The sequence below is a fragment of the Pseudophryne corroboree genome, chromosome 7 (genome assembly GCF_028390025.1).
Source record: "Pseudophryne corroboree isolate aPseCor3 chromosome 7, aPseCor3.hap2, whole genome shotgun sequence".
Lineage (NCBI taxonomy): Eukaryota > Metazoa > Chordata > Amphibia > Anura > Myobatrachidae > Pseudophryne > Pseudophryne corroboree.
The window spans coordinates 515,980,715-515,992,879 of NC_086450.1; positions in this window are offsets into that span (position 1 = coordinate 515,980,715).

Sequence of the window (12,165 nt, forward strand, 5' to 3'; positions counted from 1 at the left end):
ATTACTGTGTGGGGCATATTGTGTAAGAGGCATTACTGTGTGGGACATATTGTGTAAAGGCATTACTGTGTGGGGCATATTGTGTAAGGGGCATTACTGTGTGGGGCATATTGTGTAAGGGGCATTACTGTGTGGGGCATATTGTGTAAAGGCATTACTGTGTGGGGCATATTGTGTAAAGGCATTACTGTGTGGGGCATATTGTGTAAGGGACATTACTGTGTGGGGCATATTGTGTAAGGGACATTACTGTGTGGGGCATATTGTGTAAGGGGCATTACTGTGTGGGGCATATTGTGTAAGAGGCATTACTGTGTGGGACATATTGTGTAAAGGCATTACTGTGTGGGGCATATTGTGTAAGGAGCATTACTGTGTGGGGCATATTGTGTAAGAGGCGTAACTGTGTGGGGCATATTGTGTAAGGGACATTACTGCATTGGGCATATTGTGTAAGGGGCATTACTGTGTGGGGCATAATGTGTAAGAGGCATTACTGTGTGGGACATATTGTGTAAAGGCATTACTGTGTGGGGCATATTGTGTAAAGGCATTACTGTGTGGGGCATATTGTGTAAAGGCATTACTGTGTGGGGCATATTGTGTAAAGGCATTACTGTGTTGGGCATATTGTGTAAGGGGCATTACTGTGTGGGGCATATTGTGTAAGGGGCATTACTGTGTGGGGCATATTGTGTAAGAGGCATTAATGTGTGGGACATATTTTGAAAGGGGCATTACTGTGTGGTATAATATGGTGAAAGGGGCATTATTGTGTGGGGCTTATTGTGTAAGGGACATTACTGTGTGGGGCATATTGGGAAAGGGGCATTACTGTGTGGGGCATATTGTGTAAGGGGCATTACTGTGTGGGGCATATTGTGTAAGAGGCATTACTGTGTGGGACATATTGTGAAAGGGGCACTACTGTGGGGCATAATATGGTGAAAGGGGCATTATTGTGTGGGGCTTATTGTGTAAGGGACATTACTGTGTGGGGCATATTGTGTAAGGGGCATTACTGTGTGGGGCATATTGTGTAAGAGGCATTACTGTGTGGGGCATATTGTGAAAGGGGCATTACTGTGTGGCATAATATGGTGAAAGGGGCATTATTGTGTGGGGCTTATTGTGTAAGGGACATTACTGTGTGGGGCATATTGGGAAAGGGGCATTACTGTGTGGGGCATATTGTGTAAGGGGCATTACTGTGTGGGGCATATTGTGTAAGGGGCATTACTGTGTGGGGCATATTGTGTAAGAGGCATTACTGTGTGGGACATATTGTGAAAGGGGCACTACTGTGGGGCATAATATGGTGAAAGGGGCATTATTGTGTGGGGCTTATTGTGTAAGGGACATTACTGTGTGGGGCATATTGTGTAAGGGGCATTACTGTGTGGGGCATATTGTGTAAAGGCATTACTGTGTGGGGCATATTGTGTAAAGACATTACTGTGTGGGGCATATTGGGAAAGGGGCATTACTGTGTGGGGCATATTGTGTAAAGGCATTACTGTGTGGGGCATATTGTGTAAGGGGCATTACTGTGTGGGGCATATTGTGTAAAGGCATTACTGTGTGGGGCATATTGTGTAAAGGCATTACTGTGTGGGGCATATTGTGTAAAGGCATTACTGTGTGGGCCATATTGTGTAAGGGACATTACTGTGTGGGGCATATTGTGTAAGGGGCATTACTGTATGGGACATATTGTGTAAAAGGCATTACTGTGTGGGGCATATTGTGTAAGGAGCATTACTGTGTGGGGCATATTGTGTAAGGGGCATTACTGTGTGGGGCATATTGTGTAAAGGCATTACTGTGTGGGGCATATTGTGTAAAGGCATTACTGTGTGGGGCATATTGTGTAAAGGCATTACTGTGTTGGGCATATTGTGTAAGGGGCATTACTGTGTGGGGCATATTGTGTAAGGGGCGTAACTGTGTGGGGCATATTGTGTAAGGGGCGTAACTGTGTGGGGCATATTGTGTAAAGTCATTACTGTGTGGGGCATATTGTGTAAGGGACATTACTGTGTGGGGCATATTGTGTAAGAGGCATTACTGTGTGGGACATATTGTGTAAAGGCATTACTGTGTGGGGCATATTGTGTAAGGGGCATTACTGTGTGGGGCATATTGTGTAAGAGGCATTACTGTGTGGTACATTGTGTAAAGGCATTACTGTGTGGGGCATATTGTGTAAGGGACATTACTGTGTGGGGCATATTGTGTAAGGGGCATTACTGTGTGGGGCATATTGTGTAAGAGGCATTACTGTGTGGGACATATTGTGTAAAGGCATTACTGTGTGGTGCATATTGTGTAAGGGGCGTAACTGTGTGGGGCATATTGTGTAAAGGCATTACTGTGTGGGGCATATTGTGTAAAGGCATTACTGTGTGGGGCATATTGTGTAAGGGGCATTACTGTGTGGGGCATATTGTGTAAGGGGCATTACTGTGTGGGGAATATTGTGTAAAGGCATTACTGTGTGGGGCATATTGTGTAAAGGCATTACTGTGTGGGGCATATTGTGTAAAGGCATTACTGTGTGGGGCATATTGTGTAAGGGACATTACTGTGTGGGGCATATTGTGTAAGTGGCATTACTGTGTGGGGCATATTGTGTAAGAGGCATTACTGTGTGGGACATATTGTGTAAAGGCATTACTGTGTGGGGCATATTGTGTAAGGAGCATTACTGTGTGGGGCATTTTGTGTAAGGAGCATTACTGTGTGGGGCATATTGTGTAAGGGGCGTGACTGTGTGGGGCATATTGTGTAAGGGACATTACTGTGTGGGGCATTGTGTAAGGGGTATTACTGTGTGAGGCATATTGTGTAAGAGGCATTACTGTGGGACATATTGTGTAAAGGCATTACTGTGTGGGGCATATTGTGTAAGGGGCATTACTGTGTGGGGCATATTGTGTAAGGGGCATTACTGTGTGGGGCATATTGTGTAAAGGCATTACTGTGTGGGGCATATTGTGTAAAGGCATTACTGTGTGGGGCATATTGTGTAAAGGCATTACTGTGTTGGGCATATTGTGTAAGGGGCATTACTGTGTGGGGCATATTGTGTAAGGGGCATTACTGTGTGGGGCATATTGTGTATGGGGCGTAACTGTGTGGGGCATATTGTGTAAGGGGCGTAACTGTGTGGGGCATATTGTGTAAGGGGCGTAACTGTGTGGGGCATATTGTGTAAGGGGCATTACTGTGTGGGGCATATTGTGTAAGAGGCATTACTGTGTGGGACATATTGTGTAAAGGCATTACTGTGTGGGGCATATTGTGTAAGGGGCATTACTGTGTGGGGCATATTGTGTAAGGGGCATTACTGTGTGGGGCATATTGTGTAAAGGCATTTCTGTGTGGGGCATATTGTGTAAAGGCATTACTGTGTGGGGCATATTGTGTAAAGACATTACTGTGTTGGGCATATTGTGTAAGGGGCATTACTGTGTTGGGAATATTGTGTCAGGGGCATTACTGTGTGGGGCATATTGTGTAAGGGGCATTACTGTGTGGGGCATATTGTGTAAGGGGCATTACTGTGTGGGGCATATTGTGTAAGGGGCATTACTGTGTGGGGCATATTGTGTAAAGGCATTATTGTGTGGGGCATATTGTGTAAGGGACATTACTGTGTGGGGCATATTGTGTAAGGGGCATTACTGTGTGGGGCATATTGTGTAAGAGGCATTACTGTGTGGGACATATTGTGTAAAGGCATTACTGTGTGGGGCATATTGTGTAAGGGGCATTACTGTGTGGGGCATATTGTGTAAGGGGCATTACTGTGTGGGGCATATTGTGTAAAGGCATTACTGTGTGGGGCATATTGTGTAAAGGCATTACTGTGTGGGGCATATTGTGTAAAGGCATTACTGTGTGGTGCATATTGTGTAAGGGACATTACTGTGTGGGGCATATTGTGTAAGGGGCATTACTGTGTGGGGCATATTGTGTAAGAGGCATTACTGTGTGGGACATATTGTGTAAAGGCATTACTGTGTGGGGCATATTGTGTAAGGAGCATTACTGTGTGGGGCATATTGTGTAAGGCGTAACTGTGTGGGGCATATTGTGTAAAGGCATTACTGTGTGGGGCATATTGTGTAAGGGACATTACTGTGTGGGGCATATTGTGTAAGGGGCATTACTGTGTGGGGCATATTGTGTAAGAGGCATTACTGTGTGGGACATATTGTGTAAAGGCATTACTGTGTGGGGCATATTGTGTAAGGAGCATTACTGTGTGGGGCATATTGTGTAAGAGGCGTAACTGTGTGGGGCATATTGTGTAAGGGACATTACTGCGTTGGGCATATTGTGTAAGGGGCATTACTGTGTGGGGCATAATGTGTAAGAGGCATTACTGTGTGGGACATATTGTGTAAAGGCATTACTGTGTGGGGCATATTGTGTAAAGGCATTACTGTGTGGGGCATATTGTGTAAAGGCATTACTGTGTGGGGCATATTGTGTAAAGGCATTACTGTGTGGGGCATATTGTGTAAAGGCATTACTGTGTTGGGCATATTGTGTAAGGGGCATTACTGTGTGGGGCATATTGTGTAAGGGGCATTACTGTGTGGGGCATATTGTGTAAGAGGCATTACTGTGTGGGACATATTTTGAAAGGGGCATTACTGTGTGGTATAATATGGTGAAAGGGGCATTATTGTGTGGGGCTTATTGTGTAAGGGACATTACTGTGTGGGGCATATTGGGAAAGGGGCATTACTGTGTGGGGCATATTGTGTAAGGGGCATTACTGTGTGGGGCATATTGTGTAAGGGGCATTACTGTGTGGGGCATATTGTGTAAGAGGCATTACTGTGTGGGACATATTGTGAAAGGGGCACTACTGTGGGGCATAATATGGTGAAAGGGGCATTATTGTGTGGGGCTTATTGTGTAAGGGACATTACTGTGTGGGGCATATTGTGTAAGGGGCATTACTGTGTGGGGCATATTGTGTAAGAGGCATTACTGTGTGGGGCATATTGTGAAAGGGGCATTACTGTGTGGCATAATATGGTGAAAGGGGCATTATTGTGTGGGGCTTATTGTGTAAGGGACATTACTGTGTGGGGCATATTGGGAAAGGGGCATTACTGTGTGGGGCATATTGTGTAAGGGGCATCACTGTGTGGGGCATATTGTGTAAGGGGCATTACTGTGTGGGGCATATTGTGTATGAGGCATTACTGTGTGGGACATATTGTGAAAGGGGCACTACTGTGGGGCATAATATGGTGAAAGGGGCATTATTGTGTGGGGCTTATTGTGTAAGGGACATTACTGTGTGGGGCATATTGGGAAAGGGGCATTACTGTGTGGGGCATATTGGGAAAGGGGCATAACTGTGGGGCATAATATGGTACAAGGGTAATTACTGTGTGGGGCATATTGTGTAAGGGGCATTACTGTGTGGGGCATATTGTGTAAAGGCATTACTGTGTTGGGCATATTGTGTAAGGGGCATTACTGTGTGGGGCATATTGTGTAAGGGGCATTACTGTGTGGCGCATATTGTGTAAGGGGCGTAACTGTGTGGGGCATATTGTGTAAGGGGCGTAACTGTGTGGGGCATATTGTGTAAGGGGCGTAACTGTGTGGGGCATATTGTGTAAGGGGCGTAACTGTGTGGGGCATATTGTGTAAGGGACATTACTGTGTGGGGCATATTGTGTAAGGGGCATTACTGTGTGGGGCATATTGTGTAAGAGGCATTACTGTGTGGGACATATTGTGTAAAGGCATTACTGTGTGGGGCATATTGTGTAAGGGGCATTACTGTGTGGGGCATATTGTGTAAGGGGCATTACTGTGTGGGGCATATTGTGTAAAGGCATTACTGTGTGGGGCATATTGTGTAAAGGCATTACTGTGTGGGGCATATTGTGTAAGGGACATTACTGTGTGGGGCATATTGTGTAAGGGACATTACTGTGTGGGGCATATTGTGTAAGGGGCATTACTGTGTGGGGCATATTGTGTAAGAGGCATTACTGTGTGGGACATTGTGTAAAGGCATTACTGTGTGGGGCATATTGTGTAAGGAGCATTACTGTGTGGGGCATATTGTGTAAGAGGCGTAACTGTGTGGGGCATATTGTGTAAGGGACATTACTGCGTTGGGCATATTGTGTAAGGGGCATTACTGTGTGGGGCATAATGTGTAAGAGGCATTACTGTGTGGGACATATTGTGTAAAGGCATTACTGTGTGGGGCATATTGTGTAAAGGCATTACTGTGTGGGGCATATTGTGTAAAGGCATTACTGTGTGGGGCATATTGTGTAAGGGACATTACTGTGTGGGGCATATTGTGTAAGGGGCATTACTGTGTGGGGCATATTGTGTAAGAGGCATTACTGTGTGGGACATATTGTGTAAAGGCATTACTGTGTGGTGCATATTGTGTAAGGGGCGTAACTGTGTGGGGCATATTGTGTAAAGGCATTACTGTGTGGGGCATATTGTGTAAAGGCATTACTGTGTGGGGCATATTGTGTAAGGGGCATTACTGTGTGGGGCATATTGTGTAAGGGGCATTACTGTGTGGGGAATATTGTGTAAAGGCATTACTGTGTGGGGCATATTGTGTAAAGGCATTACTGTGTGGGGCATATTGTGTAAAGGCATTACTGTGTGGGGCATATTGTGTAAGGGACATTACTGTGTGGGGCATATTGTGTAAGTGGCATTACTGTGTGGGGCATATTGTGTAAGAGGCATTACTGTGTGGGACATATTGTGTAAAGGCATTACTGTGTGGGGCATATTGTGTAAGGAGCATTACTGTGTGGGGCATTTTGTGTAAGGAGCATTACTGTGTGGGGCATATTGTGTAAGGGGCGTGACTGTGTGGGGCATATTGTGTAAGGGACATTACTGTGTGGGGCATATTGTGTAAGGGGTATTACTGTGTGAGGCATATTGTGTAAGAGGCATTACTGTGGGACATATTGTGTAAAGGCATTACTGTGTGGGGCATATTGTGTAAGGGGCATTACTGTGTGGGGCATATTGTGTAAGGGGCATTACTGTGTGGGGCATATTGTGTAAAGGCATTACTGTGTGGGGCATATTGTGTAAAGGCATTACTGTGTGGGGCATATTGTGTAAAGGCATTACTGTGTTGGGCATATTGTGTAAGGGGCATTACTGTGTGGGGCATATTGTGTAAGGGGCATTACTGTGTGGGGCATATTGTGTATGGGGCGTAACTGTGTGGGGCATATTGTGTAAGGGGCGTAACTGTGTGGGGCATATTGTGTAAGGGGCGTAACTGTGTGGGGCATATTGTGTAAGGGGCATTACTGTGTGGGGCATATTGTGTAAGAGGCATTACTGTGTGGGACATATTGTGTAAAGGCATTACTGTGTGGGGCATATTGTGTAAGGGGCATTACTGTGTGGGGCATATTGTGTAAGGGGCATTACTGTGTGGGGCATATTGTGTAAAGGCATTTCTGTGTGGGGCATATTGTGTAAAGGCATTACTGTGTGGGGCATATTGTGTAAAGACATTACTGTGTTGGGCATATTGTGTAAGGGGCATTACTGTGTTGGGAATATTGTGTCAGGGGCATTACTGTGTGGGGCATATTGTGTAAGGGGCATTACTGTGTGGGGCATATTGTGTAAGGGGCATTACTGTGTGGGGCATATTGTGTAAGGGGCATTACTGTGTGGGGCATATTGTGTAAAGGCATTATTGTGTGGGGCATATTGTGTAAGGGACATTACTGTGTGGGGCATATTGTGTAAGGGGCATTACTGTGTGGGGCATATTGTGTAAGAGGCATTACTGTGTGGGACATATTGTGTAAAGGCATTACTGTGTGGGGCATATTGTGTAAGGGGCATTACTGTGTGGGGCATATTGTGTAAGGGGCATTACTGTGTGGGGCATATTGTGTAAAGGCATTACTGTGTGGGGCATATTGTGTAAAGGCATTACTGTGTGGGGCATATTGTGTAAAGGCATTACTGTGTGGTGCATATTGTGTAAGGGACATTACTGTGTGGGGCATATTGTGTAAGGGGCATTACTGTGTGGGGCATATTGTGTAAGAGGCATTACTGTGTGGGACATATTGTGTAAAGGCATTACTGTGTGGGGCATATTGTGTAAGGAGCATTACTGTGTGGGGCATATTGTGTAAGGCGTAACTGTGTGGGGCATATTGTGTAAAGGCATTACTGTGTGGGGCATATTGTGTAAGGGACATTACTGTGTGGGGCATATTGTGTAAGGGGCATTACTGTGTGGGGCATAATGTGTAAGAGGCATTACTGTGTGGGACATATTGTGTAAAGGCATTACTGTGTGGGGCATATTGTGTAAAGGCATTACTGTGTGGGGCATATTGTGTAAAGGCATTACTGTGTGGGGCATATTGTGTAAAGGCATTACTGTGTGGGGCATATTGTGTAAAGGCATTACTGTGTTGGGCATATTGTGTAAGGGGCATTACTGTGTGGGGCATATTGTGTAAGGGGCATTACTGTGTGGGGCATATTGTGTAAGAGGCATTACTGTGTGGGACATATTTTGAAAGGGGCATTACTGTGTGGTATAATATGGTGAAAGGGGCATTATTGTGTGGGGCTTATTGTGTAAGGGACATTACTGTGTGGGGCATATTGGGAAAGGGGCATTACTGTGTGGGGCATATTGTGTAAGGGGCATTACTGTGTGGGGCATATTGTGTAAGGGGCATTACTGTGTGGGGCATATTGTGTAAGAGGCATTACTGTGTGGGACATATTGTGAAAGGGGCACTACTGTGGGGCATAATATGGTGAAAGGGGCATTATTGTGTGGGGCTTATTGTGTAAGGGACATTACTGTGTGGGGCATATTGTGTAAGAGGCATTACTGTGTGGGGCATATTGTGAAAGGGGCATTACTGTGTGGCATAATATGGTGAAAGGGGCATTATTGTGTGGGGCTTATTGTGTAAGGGACATTACTGTGTGGGGCATATTGGGAAAGGGGCATTACTGTGTGGGGCATATTGTGTAAGGGGCATCACTGTGTGGGGCATATTGTGTAAGGGGCATTACTGTGTGGGGCATATTGTGTATGAGGCATTACTGTGTGGGACATATTGTGAAAGGGGCACTACTGTGGGGCATAATATGGTGAAAGGGGCATTATTGTGTGGGGCTTATTGTGTAAGGGACATTACTGTGTGGGGCATATTGGGAAAGGGGCATTACTGTGTGGGGCATATTGGGAAAGGGGCATAACTGTGGGGCATAATATGGTACAAGGGTAATTACTGTGTGGGGCATATTGTGTAAGGGGCATTACTGTGTGGGGCATATTGTGTAAAGGCATTACTGTGTTGGGCATATTGTGTAAGGGGCATTACTGTGTGGGGCATATTGTGTAAGGGGCATTACTGTGTGGCGCATATTGTGTAAGGGGCGTAACTGTGTGGGGCATATTGTGTAAGGGGCGTAACTGTGTGGGGCATATTGTGTAAGGGGCGTAACTGTGTGGGGCATATTGTGTAAGGGGCGTAACTGTGTGGGGCATATTGTGTAAGGGACATTACTGTGTGGGGCATATTGTGTAAGGGGCATTACTGTGTGGGGCATATTGTGTAAGAGGCATTACTGTGTGGGACATATTGTGTAAAGGCATTACTGTGTGGGGCATATTGTGTAAGGGGCATTACTGTGTGGGGCATATTGTGTAAGGGGCATTACTGTGTGGGGCATATTGTGTAAAGGCATTACTGTGTGGGGCATATTGTGTAAAGGCATTACTGTGTGGGGCATATTGTGTAAGGGACATTACTGTGTGGGGCATATTGTGTAAGGGACATTACTGTGTGGGGCATATTGTGTAAGGGGCATTACTGTGTGGGGCATATTGTGTAAGAGGCATTACTGTGTGGGACATTGTGTAAAGGCATTACTGTGTGGGGCATATTGTGTAAGGAGCATTACTGTGTGGGGCATATTGTGTAAGAGGCGTAACTGTGTGGGGCATATTGTGTAAGGGACATTACTGCGTTGGGCATATTGTGTAAGGGGCATTACTGTGTGGGGCATAATGTGTAAGAGGCATTACTGTGTGGGACATATTGTGTAAAGGCATTACTGTGTGGGGCATATTGTGTAAAGGCATTACTGTGTGGGGCATATTGTGTAAAGGCATTACTGTGTGGGGCATATTGTGTAAAGGCATTACTGTGTTGGGCATATTGTGTAAGGGGCATTACTGTGTGGGGCATATTGTGTAAGGGGCATTACTGTGTGGGGCATATTGTGTAAGAGGCATTAATGTGTGGGACATATTTTGAAAGGGGCATTACTGTGTGGTATAATATGGTGAAAGGGGCATTATTGTGTGGGGCTTATTGTGTAAGGGACATTACTGTGTGGGGCATATTGGGAAAGGGGCATTACTGTGTAGGGCATATTGTGTAAGGGGCATTACTGTGTGGGGCATATTGTGTAAGAGGCATTACTGTGTGGGACATATTGTGAAAGGGGCACTACTGTGGGGCATAATATGGTGAAAGGGGCATTATTGTGTGGGGCTTATTGTGTAAGGGACATTACTGTGTGGGGCATATTGTGTAAGGGGCATTACTGTGTGGGGCATATTGTGTAAGAGGCATTACTGTGTGGGGCATATTGTGAAAGGGGCATTACTGTGTGGCATAATATGGTGAAAGGGGCATTATTGTGTGGGGCTTATTGTGTAAGGGACATTACTGTGTGGGGCATATTGGGAAAGGGGCATTACTGTGTGGGGCATATTGTGTAAGGGGCATTACTGTGTGGGGCATATTGTGTAAGGGGCATTACTGTGTGGGGCATATTGTGTAAGAGGCATTACTGTGTGGGACATATTGTGAAAGGGGCACTACTGTGGGGCATAATATGGTGAAAGGGGCATTATTGTGTGGGGCTTATTGTGTAAGGGACATTACTGTGTGGGGCATATTGGGAAAGGGGCATTACTGTGTGGGGCATATTGGGAAAGGGGAATAACTGTGGGGCATAATATGGTACAAGGGTAATTACTGTGTGGGGCATATTGCGTAAGGGGCATTACTGTGTGGGGCATATTGTGTAAAAGGCATTACTGTGTGGGGCATATTGGGAAAGGGGCATAACTGTGGGGCATAATATGGTGCAAGGGTAATTACTGTGTGGGGCATAATATGGTGCAAGGGTAATTACTGTGTGGGGCATATTATGTAAGGGGCATTACTGTGTGGGGCATATTGTGTAAGAGGCATTACTGTGTGGGGCATATTGTGTAAGGGACATTAATGTGTGGGACATATTGTGTAAAAGTCATTACTGTGTGGGGCATATTGTGTAAGGGGCATTACTGTGTGGGGCATATTGTGTAAAAGGCATTACTGTATGGGGCATATTGTGTAAGGGGCATTACTGTGTGGGGCATATTATGTAAAGGGTATTACTGTTTAAGGGGCATTACTGTGTAGGGCATATTGTGTAAGGGGCATTACTGTGTGGGGCATATTGTGTAAGGGGCATTACTGTGTGGGGCATATTATGTAAAGGGCATTACTGTGTAAGGGGCATTACTGTGTGGGGCATATTGTGTAAGAGGCATTACTGTGTGGGGCATATTGTGTAAGAGGCATTACTGTGTGGGACATATTGTGAAAGGGGCACTACTGTCGGGCATAATATGGTGAAAGGGGCATTATTGTGTGGGGCTTATTGTGTAAGGGACATTACTGTGTGGGGCATATTGGGAAAGGGGCATAACTGTGGGGCATAATATGGTACAAGGGTAATTACTGTGTGGGGCATATTGTGTAAGTGGCATTACTGTGTGGGGCATATTGTGTAAAGGGCATTACTGTGGGGCATAATATGGTGCAAGGGTAATTACTGTGTGGGGCATATTGTGTAAGGGACATTACTGTGTGGGACATATTGTGTAAAAGTCATTACTGTGTGGGGCCTATTGTTTAAAGGGCATTACTGTGTGGGGCCTATTGTGAAAGGGACATTACTGTGTGGGGCATATTGTGTAAAAGGCATTACTGTATGGGGCATATTGTGTAAGGGGCATTACTGTGTGGGGCATATTATGTAAAGGGCATTACTGTGTAAGGGGCATTACTGTGTGGG